This window comes from Ammospiza nelsoni, chromosome 8 (genome assembly GCF_027579445.1).
Source record: "Ammospiza nelsoni isolate bAmmNel1 chromosome 8, bAmmNel1.pri, whole genome shotgun sequence".
Classification (NCBI taxonomy): Eukaryota; Metazoa; Chordata; class Aves; order Passeriformes; family Passerellidae; genus Ammospiza; species Ammospiza nelsoni.
In genome coordinates this window covers 27015896-27040559 of record NC_080640.1, presented here as the reverse complement: position 1 = coordinate 27040559, position 24664 = coordinate 27015896, and the positions used below count along the sequence as shown (strand labels likewise).

Here is a 24664-nt window from a genome sequence, read left to right as displayed (position 1 = left end):
AACCACAGGGCCAACTGCCACTAGAGGGAGAACAATCCCTGGTTTGTCTAATGGTGTTAAGTAGGCAGAAACTGCAACCCACCCTGTTCCCTGCTGCATTTAAGAGAGTGGTTCCTGCATGCCACCTGCTAGCCAGGTACCCAGGCACAGATTGGCAGCATCTCTGTCCCTCAGTGGCAGCAGCTCGTTCAATTCCATCAGTCTTGGGCTCCGTATTTGAATGTGCTTTAACTAATATGGCCTCAGAGGATGCACTTTAAAAGAAGAGTGAACGATTTCTTCTATTTAAAGTTCTAAATGCTGGAGCGGAAGTTCTCACTCTGGACACTTAGGAGTGAATCATTTGAATTTGTGTGCACAGGATGAAAATACCCTTCTGTTGATGAAGGTGGCACACAGCAGCTCAAACGATTTTCCATTAGCACACAATCAGACTTTATATTGCTTATAGAGGAGAAACAAATTCAGAATACTGACGGAGTTTAAAAGGGACTCTTGAACACTGGTGGCGAAGTGAGAACAAGACACAAGAAAATTTCTCATCTGTTGGTTTCTGTAACCTTGAGCTCATCTTGCTGCAATGTAGTGGAATAAATCTGAACTGTGCAATTATGAATTTGATTTCAAGGCTGAACAAGAAAAAAACATTTAAATAACTATAGTTGTTCTAAGCTTATTCACTGTACAGTTTTACTAAACTAAAGATGGAATAATGCAATGAAAAAAATTGAGTGAACAGTTACAATTAAAGCAATAGGTTCAAGGAATCAGATCACTAAATTAATACAGCTACTGATAACCAAATCAGCTCACAAGAAAAATAAGCTTTCTAGCTCACAGGAAAAATAATTACTTGCCTTGGATTAATGCTAGAGAGAGAGGGTTCAAAGGGAGAGACCTCCCTTTCAGCACAAGGCCACAGCCAGCACTAGCTTCTCTGCAGTTCACAAACCATCCTGGCAAGCAGCACCAGCAGCAGCTCAGGATGCTGTTTCAGATTTCAAGAGATAATAAAGCATAGGTGGGGAAACAAAGCCAAATGGCCAAGAATGGGTCTGACATCAATCTAAGTAGCTCAGATTTTCACCTCTCCACCTCCTTTTAATTTTTCCCACCAGTGAAAAGTTTATCAAGATTACCCTTGCAAAAAGTATGGCTGCCTCTAGTGCTTTGATAAGGATATGTAAGTTAGAACAGAATCCAGCTTTCTATATTTCCTTGTTCTAAAAAGACACCAGGAATATAAAAATCAATCCTTTGTTTATGATTTAGTAATGACACTCATAGACAAGGGCTGCAAACTGGTTGACTGCGCAAGAACTGAGTGTGTGGGCTCATTCCAGGGATAGCCCAGGCTTTGGACTCCTCTTCCAACCCCAGGGCCCCAGCTGGATTTACACAGTCCTCTATGGCCACAGCACAGCCTCTGGCTCAAAGGAGGGACCTGGAGGAGCCAACTCAGCTCTCAGGGCAGTGGAGTGGCTACACCAAAAGAACTGTAGTGTAAGCTCAAGTTCCACCCAGAAAAAGCCACTCCTGGCTACAGGTCCAAATCACAAGACAAAGAGGCAATTTTGTTCCTTTCATGACATTATCTGCTGACAAAAACTGCAAAACAATTAATTTAAAGAAAATCTTCTGTTTGTATGTTTGCAAGAAATTTTCCTCACAAAAATATTTATTTTCTAGAATAAAATAAAGAAATATTCAAAATAAGTATGACTCTCTATGTGTGCATATCAACCCCAGAATGTCATAAATCAAAATAAATGCTGGTAAGGACCATGTCCCTTTTTGAGAGTTGAGGAAGTCTCAGATGACCTGTAATCTGGGGAGAGATTAACCTTTGCCAAGGAATCACTAGGAACTGCTGATGCAAAACCAAAACCTCTTTGTGGATATAGCACCAAGAAGGCCTTAAATAAGCTGACAGGGCTCAGAATGTGCAATGAAAGATGTACAAAATAAAGAGGGTTCTTTCCTGTGTAATACCTTCTCTGCTCCAAAGCACATTTTTGATTTGCTGATCTATTTTCTTTTAACAAGATGGTTTAGTTCATTACTTCTTACATGACTAAAAGCAGTACATTGCTTTCCTTCTACAGAAGACAGTAAATAACATTAAGGGAGTTATATGAGAGAAGGTAGAGCAATTTAACAACAGAAAGAAGCTCATAATCACAGGATACAGGATAACAGTCTTAAGGCACCATCATGATAAAAGGCACAGTTTTTATGTAACACCCTTTTAGATTGATTTTTCTACATTCCAAATGCTCCCATAACCATCTCTTGACATTTCTCCTGCACAGCTGGTTACACCATCCATAAGCAATCTCTGTCTACCAGGCATTATTATTATTTTAAAAGCAATTTCTTTCACTTCATTTCAACTAAGACTTATGCTATACCTAATTGCCAGTTACCACCCTCCTTTCTAGTAAAAAAAAAAAAAAATCTAGTTTCTAACCATTTGAAATCCATCCTTAATGAAAATGACAATAAAATAATAATATCAGTATATGCATATTACAAGAATATGGACAGCAAAAGATGAAAAAAAGTGAGTGCTACTTGTGTTCTCTGTCCCACTTGAAATGTTAACTCACAGATGAGCGCAGTCTTATGATAATAACATCAGATATATTATGTTCAGAACTACCAGCAAGAGGCAAAAAAGGTATTAGTTGCTTGCTTATGATTACTAAAGTAGTTAAAAGAGAAGGAATATTATTCTTGCTGGATGCTCGTTATGCATTTGATAATCTCTATTTATAGGACAATGAAGCATGAGGCTTATAAAATGCCATCTGTTGGTTTCTTTTTAATGTATAGGATTTCTGACTCCAGGAGCTGCAGTTCAGCAGTGTTGATAGTGCTACAACATGTAATACTAATGCCTTTGGTTATGAGAATTTTAGCCATTAAACATCAAGAAGTAGGTTGGGTATACATCCTGAATAATGTAACTCCTATCTTATTATTCTAATCTACTTAAAAAGCAATTTATACTTTCATTTAATTGATATCCATCAGCCATTTAAATAGCACAACACGCACAAAATTATATATTGCAATGATCCTCAAATGTGACAGAAGTGATTTTGTTCTTTGATCTCCATGAGAGAAGGTGTCCCATGAGAGAAGCTCCGAGAGATCTGTAACAACTTCAGGAAAAATAGCAACTACTTTTTTATCTAAAAAATTAAACAAAACCACAGGCAAAAAGGCAAAAAAAAAAAAGTTTTTCTTAGAACAGAGAGAGCTAGAATCAGATACATCTGCATTAAATGTGTCAGCACCTAAAGGATTAATTTTTCTTACTTATTAACCATTAAAATGAAGCATTCATAATAAAGGTCAATACTAGAGTGTATCAGCTCTAGTAAGTTTGACTGTCATTGACTTCTATTCCTAATTAAGTCATCAAATGGCCCAATATCCAGGTCTCAGGTACCCTTAGAACATAATCTTCTGGTTTTACTGCAATTAATGAAATAGGAATTGATTTTTTTGAAGTGGGTCACTGTGTATTCATATCAGCATAAAGTTGGAGGGGTTTATATCACTGGTTTAATTAGGACTTCTGCCTCCAACAGAACCCATAAACATTCAGCTGTTCAGAGGGCAAGCAAACACAAGAAGTAATAGCTAAGCACTGTCAGGGACAATTTATACTTCGGCAGTCTCTTAGGGAGATCAACCTACAATTTCTGTTCCCACTTTCAATTGCTTTCACCTCTGCAGTCTCTGCTGTTGCCTCAGCCTTCACCCCTGCCTTGCCCCAGCTCCTCATTGTGTTTCTCCATCAGAGTCTGTCAGATAACTGGAAGCAACAGCTGCCCAGGACAGGAACTGTCATCTTTTTATTTCTCTACAGCACTTTGACAAAGCAGTTTGATGTCTGAACCAACAGGATTATAATGCCTTCCACCCCAGAACACAGGATTTGCTTCTCCCTCAGAGGCCAGAGAAATGGTAGAAATCCCTGCCTTGCTACCAAAAATGAGGTTACTGTGTTAAGCTTAAGACAGATTGATGTAAATATTTGAAGAAAATTGAAAAATTTTGACAAAAATTTTGCATGTGATTTTTTTATACACCAAGAGCAACATATGCTGTTTATAGCCTGGACTCATTCAGTCTAAGAAAGCCCATCAAGAACTGCAACAAAACAAGCAAACAAACAAAAAATAGAAAAAACAGATAAAAAAAAGCTGTTTCATGAAAGGGGACTCAAACAACTGTCAATGCCTTTCTTTTCAGTGATGCACCCAAAAAGTAAACTGGTGTTCTCTTTTCTTTCAGAGACACAGCATACAGTAAGTATTGGAATTTGGCCAGAAGATTAAGACTAAATGCAAACGGACTGTGGGTTTTGGGCTGGGCATGGAGAAGTTCCTATTTGTGTCATATAAAGGAAATATACAGTTTTTCTAGTCAATCCACTGTCAGTGAAGTATTCTTATAAAAGTCCAAGAGTCTTAAACTAACAGCAGCCAAGTTTAGCAGGAGATCATGGCAATTCAGTAAACCATATGTCATCACAAATCACAGCAATCTCACTTACTTCACAAAATGTAATTCAGTAACAAGACGAGGAATAATGAATAATATCAAGAACAGCTGAGATGAGAAACTAAAATGGCACAAATAATTCTAAAATGAAAATATAAAAATATTCCCTGCAATTAACTTAAAGGGCACTACTCAAAGTTTGTTCGCACTCATATAAATTAACGGTGGTTATCTCAAGTTGCAGCAAATAAATAACCAATGTACCCATGTGCTGAAATCTCTTTTAAGTAGAACACAAATAGATATTGTTTTCACCACTTTGGAGAATATATAGTCATGATTCATCTTATGCTTGCTAATAATATCTTTTTTTTCCCCCCTCCTCTCATTTGTTAGGTTAAAGGCTGCTCGCATATCATTCACAATAGAGTATTTTAGTAGTGACTACTGGTAAGGTTGTTGGAGCAATGTTACAGGATATGCAACATTTCTTCATCCCTACATATCATTTTGTTCTTTTGCAGTAGCCTAGAATCCTTATTTGCTTTGTCTTTAAGAAGTCACAGGATCCCCCCTAAAAGGAGCCCTAGAGGATGATAATATCCACTGTGAGCCTGCAGAGATGGGTTTCCAGAGGAATTCTGCATCCCTTTAATTAGATTGTTCTAAAGGTCACCAAGGTGCACCAAGATATCAATTAGCCAATACTGAGTGGTTCCCATGGAACTGGGAGATCTAATCCACTTTCAGAAGCCCTGAAATTAAACAGTTAGGAAAGCTGGATTTTTTGTTAATTGATCTGAAGGAAAAGGCAAATAATCCACATTAGCACCATAGTGTCCAACTCAAGAGTAGCATGCTCCAAAGATGAAAAGTGAAGTACCAAGGAGTTTATTTACAGGGTGTACCTTGAGCCTTGTCAAGTTGAACCAGTGAGGCGAAGAGCACACACAGAGCTCCCTTTGGCTGAAAACCCTGCTCAGGCAGAAACTTGCTGCCTTGATCTCCCCCTCACTCTCTTCAAGGGCTCCCAAAAACAGCAAAGTGGAGCCATCTGGTTAACATACTTTCTTCCCACACATCCTTCTCCCTCAGCCCCTGCACATTACACTTTCGAACCTGCCATCCCTTAGACCTCTCGTCTTGAAAAACGTGACTTTGCTGTCAATTCTGCCTTTTTGATCAGTTGCTCTAAAGAGAAAGGATGCAGGGATCCAACAGCCCAAGCAGTGCTGACAGCCACTATTGTTTAGCATCTTTAATCATTCCCAAAGACAGTTTCATTATGGGTATCCACAACTCAATGACCTTTAATACACAGCTCAAGTCCTTCTTTTCAGGCAAGCAGTATTAATTGCTGATCAAACACTCTCAGGTGTATGAAAAGATAATTGAAGCACTTATTTCCAATCCTAAGAAGTGAAAAATGCATATTTTATTTTCAAATTATGAGTGATCATGGTAAAGTGGCTTAAAGAAATCCCTTATTTATTTGAAAGGTGTCAGAGTTTTGCAGGAAAAAAGTCATCCTGAAAACTAGTCCTAATGTGGCCATCACTCACACTTTATTTTCACAAGTTTAAATCACAGTTGCATTGGGAGACATTTGTTTCTGCTGATACCTTCAGACAGCACAGCAGCCCAAGTCACCAAATGTGAGGGGGAAGCTGGATCACTCAACCAGTTCTTTGAAACAGATCTTTTATTTGTAATACACAGTTTAACAACCAAAATATATTGTGCTGTTAGTTCCTTTGGGTATCAACACAAATTGTTCAACAGGTTATGAAGTACAATTTCCATAACAGTGGTCACACAGATACTACAAAGCAGAAAGAACCTTTTATGTAGCTCTTGGATCTAGACACCATAAGTAGGCTTATTGCCACACCAGGCTTTACTGAGCGACAGTTCACAAAGCATATGAGAGTAATATGAAATTAGTTCCCTAATTTCATATCACACAGCTGGCGCAAAAAAACTTTCAGAAGAAAATGCAAAAAACCTCACCTAATTAAAAAAAAGGCAACTGAGTTTCCCAATAGTAAGATAAAAGTATATAATATTCTCAAATAACCATTGCTAGTCATGAAACCTACCCAAAAATGGCTCAGTTCCTTATGCACTTAGTTCCAGCAGATTTTCATTTGCCTTTTTTAAACTCTTTAGCAAGTTCAGTTTAAACTCTGTTATTCAATGAACATAATTTTTTTTTAAAAACCCTCAGGCTTCTGGCATGTGTGGCAAGCACATGCTTTAAAAAAAAATGCATTACTCTACCCACGTGTGCCATGTGCTGGACTACCTTCTAGGCAGAAAGTTAGAATGGACTTGTTCAGGGAGGCCCAGCACCAAAGCCTTGCATTCCCCAGGCAAACATTGATTCTGTACTAGGAAATCTGTGGAGTCCTATTAAACAAAAAGGTTTCATAGTCACAGACCCAGATATTAGAAACCCAGTGTCTTCCAAGAAATTGTCCCTTATTTGGTTTTCTTGCATAAAAATAGTATGTAATTTAAAGGACTTTACCTCCAGAGAAAAAAAAATAATATTTCAGGCTTGTCGCTTAAATGCAACATTTAGAGACAACACTAATACAAGGATGTTTGGAAGGAAAATTCTGAACATTTATCCATAAATCCTCAACCTAATCTTGTTGGTGTGAGTACTCCCTCTGTAAAGGAATAAATTATGCAAATTAATTTTTTAATGGTATGAGGTTTATGTCCAAAATCTCTATCCAAACAGAGCTTTGACAGAGTTTACACCTTGAAGTCCAAACTAGTATTCTTTGAAATGGAATATTCTATATAATCAGATGTTTCCATGTAGAGACACACATATCTAAGGTACAGCAATTCAGAACCAACCTTAGATGTTAAGCACCTGGAATCCAGCAGTGTTTGCCTCCAGATTTCTGTTTCATCTCTAGTGGTGGCAGATATACAATCAGGACATTTTATAGCTGCCTTTCAAAACCTTATCAGAACCCCACAGTTCAATAGCCTTAAAATAAATAGTGCATCATCAGCTAAGTATTGAAATAAGCATTTCACCACTACGCATCATCAGCCTCATTTCAGTGTATGGTAGGTCATCAACATTTTGACTCAGTCCAATTTCAGCAGCACTTAATGCATAAGTGCCACATATCCCAGATTAGTTTCACATGGAGATTCCTCATCAGGAATGACAGGCAGAACCTCGCTGGAGACACCTGGGGCTCAGACAGGATGTTCCAGAGAGATGTCAGTGCTGTCAGGAGAAAGAAAAAAGTGAGGTGCAAAAGGAACACCATGGTCATGTACCTTGGCCTGCTCCTGATACAGAACACTTGGAGTTTTGCCTGACATTCTATAGGACACTTCCTAACACACATGGTGAGTTTGAAATCCTAGACTAGTAATTAACTAGAATTAGTAATATTTTTTTAAAGTGATAAAGTTTAGTTCTTCTTTAACTCCTAGGTAATATTGTGTTCTAGTATTTTTAGGAGGTCTGGCATTGACAGTAATGCAGTAGTGAGTGAACTTGAAGTCTTTCAGCATCTGTGCATTCTTTCCCCCTTTCTGAAATGAAAATGATGGGACCTCTAGTTCTAATCATGTTAACTCCTATTTCAAAAGTGCCTGGCATTAAAAATACAGATAAAAATTTTTCCTTTAAGTTCTTTCCCTTTACTCCTATATTACTTCATGGTTACTAGGTTTACAATATCATTTTAATGATTTTCCAGGCTAGCTTTACCTGTTTCAAGTTAAATCACCATCATTGGTGACCATCCATTTACCTCAATTAGGGAAATAATTTTCAAGTAGCGTTTCAATCTTTAAAGGTCTGTTTTTCCTATTCCCCATTCCCAAGAAGAAGTCATCACCTAACTAGGCACACAGACACATATTGCATGATCAGCTGATGTTTAAAGGCAAAGAAATCCACTTTGTTCCAACCTATTTTTTGAGAAACATTCTTCAAAGTTCAAAAAGCAAACCAAAAGAACAAACAGAACAAAGAGGGCTCTGTCCAAAACAGCACCTGAAAGAATATTACTGAAACAAAGTCAGAAATCTTTTAGTGCATTTCTGTTCATGCTATTACCAGGCTAGCACAGGATGAACATGATTGTAGTGGCACTGCATGGCCAGCAGGTAGATGAGAAATCTGAGCCAGTGCCCTGGCTGCTCTGCTGGCCCTGAGCCTGTTCCAGTTACTTACTGACTCACTAAAATTCAGGGAGACCTAGGGGGAAAAACCACAAGTTTAGCACCTTTCCCTTTGAATCTATGTAGTATCTTTCTAAAGGAGTCCTGAGGACAACTATCCAACTCCTGGGCAGCAGTGGCCATCAGCACCTCAGGAAAGAGTGGCTGAATACAGTTTTGAAAAGAGGACACTTCACAAGCCACCACCAGAGAACAGCAAAATAACCAACAAACATTTCATCTCCTCTCTCAAGGCAGATGGTGAAACTGCTCTTAGCATATATATGCCTTCCCTGCACCTGACCCTTGTATTCTAGATATGGATTTAGAATAATCCAAGGGACATTTTAGCTAATTATCTCTTTCTAGTGATGGATGAGAATCAGATGTCCTGTAATAATGCTGCTTTTATTAGCTTGATTGGCTGCCTTTGATACTCTCACAAAAGCATGCAGGTTATCTCTAATCTGATTTATCTTGTCCAGAAAATAAATTGACTTCCTTAGAGTAGGAAGGCCTCAGAGTTGAGTCACCTACACACCTCATCAGGCAGCAATAGGGCCTATCCTTCAGGTGAGAAATCAAGCTCCACTAAAGCATTTCACTCTCTCAGTTCTTCCCACAACTGGCAGGAAGGTTGAAGAGAAGTGGGTACAAGCTGAATAAGTTTTTATTGTCCAAAACTAAGCATAGTAAACCTATTATATTTACTTTTGAAACCAAATGTCATGTTGAAACTTTTTTTTTAATGCAGTACCAGCAAAATGATCTGGCCATATTTATCTGTATCTTTTCCCTATCCCCTCTCAAAAATACTCCTTGATATCTCATCACACAGATTCAGTTAACTCAGTCATACATTTTCAGGGTGAGAATTAAAAGCAAAATGTAAAAACAGAGTGAACAATAAAGACTTTGATGCAGTTTAGCTTTTCAGAGGTTTCAAACATATTTTCACTTTAGATTATATTCCTGCCCGTTGTCATGGATTTGGCCATTTTTTTCCTACTAGAGATTTCACACGACCAGTTTGAAGTGGTTGGTCAGTGACAGGAGGCCTGAGGAGGGGACACAGATGCCAATGTTTGTTGTGTATTGATACATATCACCTCTACAGCTATACCTCATCCCAACTGCATGGTTTACCTTCAGAGTACAGCCCAGGCCTTGCTGGAACAAAGGTGCAGGAGAACAGGAGACAGGCACCTTTCAGGTAAAACTAAGGGAGTCACAGAGCACTGCTAGAAGAGAGAGGTGGCTGTGCTCCTCCAAGAAAAGGGACCAAGTTGTTGAGTTAATTTCAGCAACAGCCTGCTCAGCTTTTCCTACCATCTGTATTTTGAAGGCAGACTTTCCCGTTGTTACCTACACTTTCATCACCTCGAGGCTGAGGTTGTTACCAACACATCCCAGATGGAACTCCATCTGAGGAGTGTGGCATGACTGGAGCAGGGAGAGATACCTCACTGCCATGTGCTGATGTCAGTGCACAAGCGACAGCTCTGACTGAACTTATCTAGCAGCTCAAGTTGAAGGCACTGATCAAGACCTGCACTGCCTTACATGGCAAAAGCCCATCCCTCCAAAGAAATTATTTTAGTCCATCTGCCATGTTTCTACAACCGTGGTGAGCCAAGACATGCAGGTTGAATCCTGCTTCCACAACCACCACAGGTGTCTGCCCGTGTGGACCAGGCATCCTTCAGAACTGGCCTTTTGCCCTAAGGATTTCTGGGTGAATCGCAGAAAACAACAATGCATTAAGACTTCTGAAAAATATAGTTTACATTTTCCAGAATAAAAGAAAGGTAGAAAGGAGTTTAAGTGCTTAAGTGCTTGCTGGTTGCATTTTAAATCTAAAATAAATTAGAATGCCTTAAACTGTGTCCACTGCTAACATCCAATTTAGATGCATGTTAACACATTCTTCTGGGAGTTTTAGCAACATATAAACTTCTCAGAAACTCAAATCTGTTCTTTTATACAGAATTATTTCAAGAAAATCATGCAGCAATGCATCTGGTTTTTCTACTCCCTTCCTGGTAAATAACAAGCCCTTTTTATAAATAGAGACATTTTGGATGGAAGGCTGAGAAGCTGCAGTACAACAGTGCCATCGCCTGTCTGCAAAAGTCATTGTCTGTCTCTCGGAAAAGCCGAGGATGGAAAGGCTCCACCTGTGCCTGCTGTACCGACATGGAAGGGAACCCGACAGCAGCAGCACGAGTGCCACGTGCTTCCTGGGAATTCCTCCCTACAAGCTGGGTTTCTTTCGAGCTAGTGCCATCGACTTTGTGTCAAAATAAATTGAAAAGCATTCCAGAAATTATACATTGAAACTCAGTTTTCATATTATCCAGCATGCAGTCTGGGGGACGGAAAGCATTTTGGCATTTTGCATCTTTTTGTAGTAAGCAGAAAGGAGGAAATTCCCACACACTTGTAGACATCCCTGAAGAAAATCTGTTCATCTATTCCACTGCTTTGCATGTCCACTTCTGTTTCTTCTGGAAGCAAGAAGCACCAAATGTCCACCCAAACACTGCACCAGCTCTAGCACCCCACAGCTCAACATTCAGAGTTTAAAACCCACATTAGAATGTAATAATGCAACCCAAAGATGTCCAAAGACATTTGGGAGTAAGTGGGCAGAGGTATGTCCAAAGGTATTTCTCCACAGAATTTTGGATGCTGTTGTGTATCCAAGTAGCATTTTTCATTTACAGGATGGCTGTGGGGGCTTGCATGGACTAAGAGCATGTACAACACGCATTTACTCTGAACCCTTCTTTTTTCTGTCTCTTCTAGATTCTAACTTTCACCATGTCCACAGTATCAGAACAAGAAAAAGAAATTGAAATTAAGCAACAAGCTGACCATGTCAATAGTTACAGTCAGCAATTCCCTGCATTTGGCAGGAAAAATTCAAGCTAATAATTCTTTGCTACCATTAGGAACAACTTTAGTTCCTGTCTACAAGTATCATCTTCTCTGAAGGCTTAAGAAAAAATTCCCAACAAACAAAAATCCCCAAGCAACACAACTGATGTATTGCACCATTAATGCTGATTTCTTAAACATCTCTCAGTTAAGTGCAAGTACAGCCAGAGCTATTTGTTCAATCTACTCCAATCTCTTCTTTTTACAGAATAGAGCTAAATCAGTCCTGCAGACCAAGAGCAGGCCTTCCTTCTAACCAGGGGGAAGCCTTTATCTCTCACCTGCTATCGATCCTCTCCTACAGGCTACAATAAGATTACTTTTAAGAAAAGTTAAATCACAAATGTCAGAGGTTGCCCCTGATTACCCTGTTTCAATCACAGTTCAAACCCATCTTTAAAACAGCTGTAGCCTGATTCGTTGTGTTTTCTCATATCAACTTTATTACGGTGACTTTGACTGAATAGGTCTAGAGAATTAGAGCCTTTTAAACCACTGAAGTCCAAAGTATTGCCTCTTAAAATTGGTCCCTTGGGAAACAGCTACTGCAACCTAACTGCAGATTTTTCAGTTCTTATGCAGCTGCCCTGTGATCCCTTTGCTTCATTGTGATAAATAAATTCAGTGACCTTCTATCTTGTTTTTTCTACACCCACATTGTGCCTCCTTCTGGGGACCAGTGATGGGACTTCACTGGGACCTGATCATCCCAGCCAAACCAGGTTGCACATGGCCTTTTCAGGACAACAGAAGAAAAGCCTACAAGGAAAAGCAGAAAAGAAGCCTTACCCTTTCTTCACTGCTGTCCCAAGAACACTTCAAGAACCCTCAGCTTTCTTCTTGGTGGCCATGGGGTCTTGTATTAAAATGATTTTCTAGATAATCACCCTGCATGACAGGTTCAGCTCACTAATAATGTTCCTGTTCCCATCTGCAGCTGGTGTTAGCTCAAAGCTCATAAAGTGACTCCATGAGGGATATGATAAAAATGACAGACACATTGCCTGAAATATTTTATTTCTTATTTTCATAAGCCTGAAATATTTTATTAGAATCCTATCTATATTAGAAACAGAGTCTGATAGCTATCTAATATCTGAGCTTTCACTAAGCAAGTCAGCTTCCACTTTGTTGTGAACAGGTTATTATAATAAAAACTAACTTGCTAGAGACTTTTCACAAAATAAATCAGGAGGCACGGGACACAACACAGAAAAAAAACCAAAATCTAACCTCTGAAGTTAATAGATTGTCAGCACAAAGTAGTTAACTTCATCTTAGACATATCTGGACTTCTGTATGGTTTTTGAAGATTGATGTGATCTCTTCCTCAAGTATTTTGCAATTACCTTGATTTAACTGTGTGGCTAACAACTGGTTTTAACTCTTGTAAAAGCTCACAGCAGCAAGTGGCTTAGTGGAAAGTTCCACACAGCAAGATAAGACCAAACCTACTCAAATAAAGAGAAATCAATGACCAGTATCACATAAGCAAAAAACCACAGCTACAGACAAGCTGACATGACTGACAATTATCTACATGACCTATCCCAAAGAAACAAGTTCATCAGTTATAACTTGATGAGCAAATATTGCTATGGGAGTCACCAGGTGGTGCTGTTAAAAATGCACATTTTACTAGAGAAATTATGTCTATTCTTTGAAGAAATTATGTTCTATCTTGAAAGAGATACTGCACTATTAAGCTCTCTGTCTGTTTAGATGTAATCTTGGAGTAGAATTATGCTAGGAAGAAATAGTTAGTATTTGACTATTTGACAAAATCTCCCAAGAGACAGTTCCTCATGCCATGGTCCTGAGATCCTCTACTCCTACACTGAAATTATAGCAAGTCTTGTTTAATTTATACTAAGAAAATACATAGATTTTGCCACTCACATAAGGAAAATTGACTTACGCAGCCCTAGCTCCAGGATAAAACCAAAGAACAAGATTAAATTCAAAATATGTCCTGGATCTAAGAGACAGCAAATTTCCACCAGGTGAACAGAATTATCTGGTTAGTTCTGAAACTTTCCTCTTTGTGTGAGAATATGCCTACTTAGTGGTTATTAAACAGGGGGGACACCATTACTTAAGATATGAGATAAAAATTTTTACACTTTACAATGAATAAGTCTTTTTGAGTTCTGACCACAAGCAGCCTAAGCACCATCCTCACTGAAGACAACATAAAACTAAGGCCTGCATGGAGATGCAACCTTTCTTAGCTCAGTATTGTCAGTTATGGCATGCCTAAAATAATTATCCTGGCAAAGCATGGAAGGACTTTATTGCTGTCCAATTAACATTCTTAGAATCAACTCTTTCCAAAGCAGCTTATTTTCTTTCTACTCCATAGGAATGGAGCCCCAAACCACTGCAGTGGTACAAGTGCGACATCTGGAACCATGATCCTGAAAATTCTTCTTTGGTGTCTTCTGTGGTAAAATTAATATATGTGAAAACCCTAAAAAAATATTCTAAAGAACTGCACCACCTTAGCAAACTGGAGAAAGGTTTAGAAGAGAAAGTAAAATGCAGAACATCTTCCAAGAGAAAAGGTAAAAAGCAGAACATCTTCCAGCAGATTCCTTGCTCTACATTTATTGCTGCTATTTGAAAAGTGAAGAAAAGTATTTCCTAAGGAGCCATTCATATGAATTTTATATAGGCAATTCATTTTCACACTCTCTTGGTTCTGGGTAGGATACTGTTATTTTTGCACTGGGTAGAACAAGGTCTACTTCAAGCCACTTCTCACAGACTGAGATTTCCTTCAAAGCTAAAGCAATCTTGCTGGCAGAGACCTTCACCTTCAAAAGATGTCAAGATAAAGCCAGTATGATGGAAGAGGAAAATATCCTGTGAGTATGGCATGTGCCTCTCTGTTTCATTTTTAAAATACTTGTATCATGCTAGCAGTGACAGATTCTTCTCCAGGAAATAGGGAGTTCTTACTGCAGAATCTACTGAAAGGATTAAGAAAATGAAAAAATTCCATTTTCTTTTTTTTTTTAATTTAAAAAAAATCCTACTCTCTGCTACCAGGAAGTTGGCAGAATATTTAAAACTGCATCACAGAATAAGTCAATCTAGATTCAATTACCAAACACCAGCCCCCTCAAGCAGTCACATTATTCTCATGTAAAGTGCCACAGGATCTTTCAAGGCTTTATATGAAAGGTCAAGGATTTAACTGCACATTTTCTAGACATAAAGGTGCATTATAATAAAGGCAGAAAAAATACACAATCCTCCCCAACTGGCATCCAAAGATTTTGTTAATCTTTAATGTCACAATGTTTCAAGATCAGTATCTGTGAGCCCCAACTGGAAATACTTACAGATCCTAAAAATCATCAAGTTTGCAAGTAGCCTCTTTTTGTGTCATTACAGATACTAGTACAGAGTTACAGCTGTGCTTACACTGCCTCAGCCAGCACTCCAAGCATGTCCCTTCTGCTGTGGCCAGTGGCACTGTCATTCCCCAGCTTATGCCAACAACAGGAATCTGGGACTGCTTCAGATTTAGGAAACTCTAGATGAACATAAAAGCTCTCTGGGTTGGAGGGACATTTTAATTTTTTATTTTTTTTTAATTACAACAGGCCAAAGGAACAAGAATTTTTTAAAAAGGTAAAAAACCCAAGTAATTTATTTCCTAAAATCTTATTTAGCTTTTCTTTAAAATGCCATACAAATCACAGTCTTTTTAAACATAGGCTCCCCACCTGCTCACTACTAGCATTTAATTAATGTATTTCACAGTTTGCTGCTTGAACTTCTCAGCAAGTTGCAGCTTTACTTTCAGCCTCCCTGTCAACTACCTTTCATGCCAACAACAGCTCCCTTCTTTCCAGTTAACCTCATTAAGGCAAATTTAAACATAGCTCCATGCTCAGACATTAGGTCAGCCTGCTCAGCAGATCCAAACAACAGGGGCCATTACAAACACACCTGGATTAATGACTCCAGCAGTAACTGCACCAGAAAAGGGTAGGTCATCTTCATTTTGTATTATGCCAAAGCAAAACTTCAGCCCACTACATAAATGATTTTTAAAAGAGCAACATACACAACACTGGGTCATAAAAATTAATTTCCAAGTCTCCAGTGAGAAGTTTTCATATAGGAAAGAGCTTGGGAACTCATGCCCTTAAGAAATCTTCTCCAGCAGGTCAATTTTAAGAAAAAAAGCCAAGGAAGAAAATTCTGCAAGAACTGTTGTCCTACCTCCTACCTGATAATAAATAACTTCAGATGGTAGTAAAAGAGCCTAAGGGTCCAATATTGAAGATCTCAGATCTTCAAAATAGAAAAGAAAAACATTTAAAAAGGAGGAAAGGACGTTGCTGTCTTCTCCCGTCTTGCCTGGAAACGGCCAAGCCACAAACAGAACACAATAACCTATCCCTCAGCTAGGGGCTGACTCTAGCTGGGGAGCTGTAATTCTTTTTCAGTGGTTACATTCTTCAAGGAAAGAGCAGCCCTTTATGGCAAAGTACTGAAGCAGCACGTTGTTCTCCTTTTACTGTTTACAATCCCGGTTCACTGCCAGATCACTTCCTCAGGAGTGCAAACAGTCTGGCTGCTGACTGTACTGGCACACCTGGGATAATTAAATACTTGATATCATCCCATACTTTCAGACCACTCCATGGTCCTCTGAATAAAGTCAAAGTCACTAAACTTTACAAGAGATGTGATGGGGACTAAATTGCAACATTCTAGTGCATGCCCAGACTTTAAAAGTTACAAATGTAAGAAATCCCATGTTCATATCATGTAAACAGATGTTTCTGAACAGATATATTTAATTTCTGATGAAAATCCCCACAGATGGAGGAAAAAAAAGAATCCAAGTGCCAGCCAAATCACAAAGTACCATCCCTCTCTGTCCTAAGGGAAAACATGTCCCATAAGCTCTGTAACCTAGAATGCTGATTTTAATATTACTCTTGAGGATAAAAAAATAGCATAAAGCACTTAAATACTCTTTGAAGTCTTCATTTGTACCACTTACCATAAAGTGTAGTACACAGTGTTGTATCAATACTGTTTTCCTTCCATTTTGAACAAAATTAATCCCTGAGCATCTCTTAAAAGGTTCTCAATGCGCTCAATCACTTTCACATGCACATCAGTTTCAAAGCTGCCATTCCATGTGCCAATGTCATGTATTGATCTAACACTTCATGCAGCCTACTCTGGCATTTACCTCAATTTTCAGTCCTTGCAAGAACTCCTGGAGACTGAGTGAAAAATAACTCTGCTACGGCTTTAGAGCACACAGCCTAAGCTCCGATATTTAAATTCACATGGCAATAAGACCAAAAGCCCTTGCAAGCTCTCTTCATTTTGGTAGAGCCACCTTCAGATGCTGATGTTCCTGAACACAACTGAAAGTGGCAACTGCAGCTGTTATTTTTCTCCCAAACCACACCATGAACAAAGAAAGTCCTTCTGTGTTCCCCATCTTCTCTGTAGTTCTCCAAAACACATTAGTATGCAGTGTAAGTATTGATCCTGCAAGGTTTGTGAAATTCATGTTACTTCAGGCAACAGAGGAGGGCGGGAAAAGCAATGCAGAAAACAAGGCAATGATCACTATTTGCTTCTTACTCCCTTCAAAACCTCAAAATTAAGAATCCCTAAGAAACCCAACTCCTTAAGTGTTCCATTCACATCAAAAATCCCCACAAAAATCTTGTTGCCAAGCTGTGAATAACTGTACACAATACACATCTCAAGGAAGCCTGTAGTCAGGTGATGGGAATCTGTACTCTCAGAGGTGGTTTTCTACTCCAGGAAAAAAAAGAAGTCGAAATGGCACATTGAAACTGGGACATATACAATATGTTAATTTCCATGCAACTTATTTTATATCTCAATAGCAATACAAATACATTGGAAAAACTTCACTCCTGCTGAAAATACTGTTATGCACTTCTTGTATATCTGCAGTATTTATCCTGCCAGTAAAGAAACTGCCTTTGCTAAGGAGTTTTAGATCTATGTACAAGTCATGATAATCAAGTTACTGGAATTGAAAACTCTTTTCTAGCAGTAAATGCAAAAAGACAATTGAGTTTCCAAGCAACGATTCTGCTAACTGAGACTCACAGATGCTGAGCAGGAAGGCTGAGAAACTGTAAGATACAACATATGTTAACAGAAAGCCCCTACTTAAGCAACCATAAACTGTATTTGCTTCTGCAAAGGTAAAGCAGAGCTGGGGTTTTATTTTATACACCACCCAATAACTTGTTTGTTTGGAGTTGGTTCGGTTTTATCTTTCAGAGGAGTGCTTTAGTGCCCTGCAGTGCCAGACTGACATGCTCCCAAATCAGTGCCCTTTCCTGTTTGTGGGACAGCCTTCCTCTGGACTCAGCTAACACTTCACTCCCTGACATGGCCTACCTCGCCAAAGCATCACAGCTAAAAGGGATGGGGGACTCCACCATCCAAACCAAGCTTTTCCAGTGTACTTATGGAATGCATGATGTCTCTGAGATGCAGCTCTCTGAGGTCTTTTAAACTCTTCTTTTCCACTTGACCTGACAACAATGCATGACCTGACCGCCCAGCTCAGTCCCATCACCTCAGCTGCAACATTCACCTGCTCCTGTGGGGCTGCAGGCTGTCTCCTGCAGAAGCAGCTAACCTCCACAGGCTCCAAGTTAGCCACAGCTCCTATGTGAAACATCCCACCTGCTGCAATCCTCCTGTATGATCAGTGTTACACCCGGGCACTGTACACAACTGCTCCCCCTTAGGCAACTTGAGAGCCTCTCATAACATACACTCTCTTTGTACCGAGTAGGTACTACAAAAATAGGAAATAAAACCCCAAACAAATCAGTCACAAATGCTTCATCCACTTATTTCAAATGAAAGCTATAAGAGAACTACCTTTATCTCTTAAAAATGAAAAAAAAAAACAACACTCCAAAAACAAACAAGAAAAACTCCAAACCAAGAAAACAACTCCTACTCCCCTCTCATTTTACACTTTCTTTACACTTTTTAAATGAATCTAGAAGTGAAAGTTGTAACAGAACAGAAATGCAATGCAAAAGAAAGACCTTAAGTCAGATCTCCCAACAGGAGCTGTGCAGACACATTTATACAGACCTTACCTCTGGGGATTACATCTTCACACTTCAGTTTTGCCCCAGACAAACTCTTCCTCAAAAATCAATAGGAGAACACAATGCAGAGACTAAGACAATAAGCCTACAAAATATTCACTGTAAGTAAGATGGAACTAGGGTTAATTTTTGCTTAGTCTTCTTCCCCACACTCCCACCTTTTCCTATTTTAAAGAGGAAAAACACCTTGACAGGCTAAAATAATTGCAACCTCCTCCAAGCTTCAGGTTTTCTCTCTGTTTTGGAATAAAAGAAGCAGTGCTAGCTTAAGGCCAGACTGAAAAGCAGAGGGAAAGAAAATAAATAACATACCTCTCTCACAGCATAGCAAACAGAATTTGAATTCTCCGCCTTTGAAACCATGAAGTAACTATAAATCCTGCTGGGAGAAGGCCATTTGCTGACAGAGATTGTAGACAGTGGGTGTTAAATTACTTACTGTCCATTGCCATGAATACAAATATATTGAGAATTACATTCCACAAAATAATAAACCAATAAAAGAAGAGTTCAAACTGACTCCCTGGGAAATGATGCGACCTAGCCAAGACAGCACTTCATAGATCAGAGCTGTTTCCAGACTAGCTAGAGGATGTTTGCCCCAGCATGTCTTTCACATTGCATTAACCTACAGCTAATGCGAAACTCATTTTCACAAACACTGTATTTAGAGAAGCAAGTTAAAAAGAAAACCCAAACTACAAACATGCAGAGGATCCCCTGCAAATAAGCAGGTAATAGCTGTTAATTATTCATGGCGTGGAATTCGAGAGGAAATGGAATCCCAAATCTGTTCTTATGCACATACACAAAACTCTACAACCCAATCCTCTTCTACGCATAGAGGGCATATCAAATATGTCCACAATTTGCTGGTCACCATGAGAACTTGGTTTTTCCCCAAATGGTTTCCACTGTGATAATCCACCTTCAGGATCCCACTCATTCCAATACCACAGTCCATAGCACTGCCTTACCCAAAACAACATATTCAAGTGCCTCAACCAGATAATTGTATGGATAAGCTTCCCTTGCCTCTTGTGGATAAAAGTGCTGCAGCTGGGTGGGGATCAATTGTAATGCACAGGTGTAATCCCTCACAGAGCAAGCTACATGTGAAGAGTGACAGTAACAGAACATCCATCAAAGGCAGGGCTGTTTTATTTTTGAAAGGAGTAGGAGGAGAAGAGAAGGCACTTAGGGAAAGCGTTTGATTTTATAAACACATGCTGGTTATTCCTGCAATGTCCTTCAGTAAGAGATCACCAACAAGAACCTCTTTTCTGTGACAGTGGCCGTGCCTGATGTCTCCCTGGTTACACTGTACAGTGTCTCATTATTGTTTCAGCACATCTTAACTTTTTGCCCCTACAGAGATAGAGAAATCTTTACAGAAACTGGTCACATATTTCTGCAATATCATTTTTTAATCTTGCACCCAATAAATATTTGTTTTTGTTAGTGCCGCTAGCCGAGTGTCATTTGATAAACAATGAATACTGCAGCAGAGTTTTCTCATCAATCAAGCTATATAAAAGGCAAATCCAGCAATTTAATCTCCTGTTGCTGCAAGCTGTCTAAACACAGAGCTTTTTAACAAGACAGTTTTGTTCCAAGAGTACACACTCCATCCAAGTCTTGTCATTAATTTGAAAAATTACATGCATGATTCCCAACCCCTGGGAAACACAATGCTATCTTTCATCTATCCTTTAGAACTGAATTTCTTCTAAACAGAGTTGAAATGATCCCTAACACAATAGTTGTCAAAGCAGGAAAACAAAATTTAAAATCTATCAAATGATTTCCTAAATGGTTCCTGATTTCTTAAAGGTTTTCTTTGTTGGGTGGTTTTGTTTAGAGAAATGTCCAGCCTCTAATTTCAAATTTAAACAGAGGTCAAACAAATCAAAACTAATTCCTAAGTCACACCTATTACAAAAGGTTTTTTTCAAAACAAAAAAACCATGCATTTTTTTCTCTGCTTTTCTAAAGCAGAAGAGAACTCAAAGTATTGGAGCCACTTACAGATTATTTTTAATCACAGAGGGTCAGGAGTCTGTTCAATGTCTTTCAGTGACAAGAGATTTGCTACTGACACAGGACTGCTCTATTCAAACAGTGTGCAAACAGTTATGATGTATCCCAACAGAGAGAGATGCTCCTGGGTCTAGAGCAGGAAAGTCAGCCCAGAGCAAATGGGTAAAAAAGGCCATTAGAGAAATCTGGAGCAGCCTTCCAAGGAGCAAAAGGGGCAAAGACCCAGCCTAACTCAACCTAAATTAGTCCCAGTTTATTGCAAGGATTATATTCCACAGCGGCTGAAATGCAGCAGCCCTTTCAGTCCAAAGAGATATTTCTCTCCCCAGATTATATCACAAACTCACTAGGCCTTCAGACAAAGAATTTTCATAAACTGACCCCTGTCGCAGACATTTCTCCACAGAAATCCTTTTCTTTCATATTTCTGTGTCTTCGGGAGCCAGAGGCCCCCGAAGAGAAGGTAAACAATTATTATCAGCTGCTGTGGAATGCAATAGGATTCACCTTGATTGGCTCATTTTCTATGTTTATAATTAAGGGCCAATCATCAGTGCAAGCCAGGGGACTGAGTCCCTGGACACAACTTTGTTGTGGATTCTTTTCTATCTATTCTTAGCTTAGCTAGCAGCTCTGCAAACCTCTCTCTATATTCTTTTTAGTATAATTATAATGTATTATATATCATATATTAATAAATTCAGCCTTCTGATCAAGATACAAGATTCACCGTCTCTCTCTCACCAGCAGCGACCCACTCAGGCCGCTGTAATAGACCCCTTTTTTCAATTTGTCTCAAGCTCAAGTTGATGTTTACTGCAGTGTCATCATCCTCTTGGTTAAAAGAGCTGGTGATGACCAAAAGAGGACCAAGCAGCTGCTCAGTACTGACAGGTTCTGCTGGATTCAAACTCATGATCTACTGTGAAAGCCTCTCTACTATTTTATTAATCCTTCAATCATCCCCATGTGCCCATTTCTTTATGCCCCATCCCCTGCAGTAAAAAGAAGTTAGGAAAGGACAACCAAAATTTTCCTCTGGGAAAGTTTCCTTTGAAGTTATACATCATTCATGTATTATATAGAAATCCCTTTTATTTTGATTTGTAAAAGTTAAAATCTCTCCTGACCTGAAAACGGGAACCCAAGACGTTCTGAATTTTTCATCATGGAAATACACTGTAACAAATTAACTTTTTAATCCATTTCCCTTTTCAAACAAATTTTAAAATGTCAAGTACTTCACACTAAATGTACTGCCATGCAGAACAGTTCTATCCAATAATGACAGAGTGTCTTCTTTCAGAATGATTCAAAACAAACAATCAATTAGTGAGAATGGAATCATTTCCTGAGGTGTTAACTAACTGGAGAGTGAACGTATAAGCGGAATTTCCATTTAGCAAAACAGAAAAGATTAATTTCAAACTTCAAATTTATTTACCCCTCCTTGGAAAGGCAGAAATAAATTAAAGTGGAAAAAAAGTCCCATGCATACAAAAGAAATTTTTTCAAACACTTCTGTTCATAACAGCAGAAGATCAAGTGGCTATTTTGACTTAATTTTCACTGTCATTCGGAGTATGGATACAGAACAAGTTTAAGAATGCAGTTAGAGAGGAAGGAAAAGAAGCCCATAACAAACTGAGAAAAACCCTTTTGACCCTCATCCCTATCTCATTTGCAAATCAAAAAGGGAAGATCGAAGGCAAAAAAGATGGTCTGTAAGCAGCCAAGTGAAGTAGGATGGTGCTGAGCTACCTGGGACAACATTGCTTGTCTATCATGGGGAATATTCTCCATGATGACAGGCCAATCCCAGGTAATCTCATTTAGGGTCCACATAAACACTTAGTTCTCACAGCTGCCTTTTATTTCTTGCACTGAAACAACCCAGAAAAAGAGACATCCTAGGTGAAAGAAGACATAGGAATCACTGCCCTAGGAGATAAGACTTCAAAATCTGATACCATCCCAGGACCCATGTGCATATCCTCAGTGGGACAGAACTCACCATCAGTCAGTGCTGCAGTAATCTCTGAGAGAGCCCCGACACAGGAACGAACACCAACCTGAGAATTTTGAATTCTGCTTGTAATCCAGGTCTCTTTTCCTTACTGCACACAGGCAACATTTCAACCGGCTCACCATGTGACAATGCATCTTGATCTGGTCAGGCATCTGAAATAGTGATGATTTTGTATCCTTAAATACGCTGGAATAGTCATACACACTGCCAAGAGCTAGACAGGGCTTGACCATATAACTTAAGAGAAAGTAACATCTGACTATCTCAAAGCAGTATTTTCAAGGTGTGTTTACCCCTCCGCCTTGATTCAAAATAAAGGTTACAATCATAAGCTTCTGTAAACCTTATTTCATAGTGAATGCAAAAAACTAGGTTAAGGCATTATTAAGCTTGTACAGATAGGCTCAGAAACACCCATGAGAAAGAGAGCTGAACACAAAAACAATCCATTCTTTTTCATTGTCTGGTCTGATGACCCACTCTCTACATAAAAGCATAATTCTTTTAAACAAGCAAACTAAAAGTTATTTAATAGAACATAATTATGAACCTGAGGACTACCCTAAAGAACATTCAAAAGGGCAGAATTAGACAATGCATCTGCCCTTTAGCATCTTGTAATCCATGCAGCACAAAGCTCATTTCACATTAATATTACATAGTGCCTTTTTCACATAGGAGACATAAAGAACAGAACGAGAGAGACCCCAGTATTCCTGACATGAATTGGCCAGCTATTACCTCAGAAATTCCTTTACCAATGTAAACAAGCTTTTTAAGAATTTAATTAAAGTGGCACACAGCCTCTACAAGTACTGGGTCATATTCAAGGATGAGATTTCCCTCAAAACACTAAAGAAATTTTCAACACTGACTAGCAATGCCAACTGTCCCATCCTTACAGACTGAGTACAATGAACAAAAGTTTGTAATTGAAACCCACCTGAAGTTAATGCTGGACTTTCTTTGCAAGGTAAAATATTTCACTAAGTAACATTCAGGCCCCTCTGTGCCAGAGGCTGGCATAGTTTTAAGTCAAACACTAAATAAGCCTCCATAACTCCAGGCTTAGCAAACTAGTTCCTTTCTCAAGGGAACAGGTCAGAAGTCCCTTTGCCCTCTAACAGCAGCAACAGCCCAAAGGTGCACTACCCACCAGTTCCTGCTACCAGCCCTCCTCACACTGCTGTGTTTGCCAGACAAGGAGGTTTAAATCATGTTAATTAGCAGCAGCTGCTCACCATGAGGACAATACTGAGCCGTTTCAAAGGAACACTGAAGTCTTTGGGTGTATCCAGTGATGAGCTCAACTACACCAATTCTGCTCTAAAGGGCCCCACGTGCAGCTCATCCTGGCATCAGAAGACTCAAGCAATGGCAAAGCAAGTTTAGGAAACAGCCCATGCTAATGGCACAACTGTCCTCGACGAGAGGTTGGCATTTTATTAAAAAGGAGGATACAGTTCTAATGCTCTACTTTCCCTTACCTTTTTTCATACAAACAGCAGGTCAGAAAAGAAACCCTGCTTCAGGGACAGGCTGTAGACGTGCAATAAGAGGCATCAGAATGCAACATGGGGATGTAGCTTACTATCTTACCTATCAGCAACTTACCTATCAGTATCATGTTATCTACCTATCATCACCAACAACTCACATTCCCAAAGTGATAGCTGTAAATGCGATTAACGCTCTTTCCCTTCCCTCATGGGAAATATCGTTTTTCAATTTCACTGAGAAATTTTTAAGCTCTGGATATGCATCGTATAATTTATCCACC

General features: G+C 39.1%; 1 long non-coding RNA gene across 1 annotated transcript; it reads right to left on the bottom strand.

Moving 5' to 3' along the window:
* Positions 1-6075: 6075 nt before the first annotated feature.
* Positions 6076-24060, bottom strand: LOC132076363 (uncharacterized). The gene is made up of 3 exons (XR_009418894.1): positions 23828-24060; positions 22928-23036; positions 6076-7774 (listed from the first exon to the last, which is right to left on the bottom strand). It is a non-coding gene; the product is annotated as an uncharacterized LOC132076363 (long non-coding RNA).
* Positions 24061-24664: the final 604 nt, after the last annotated feature.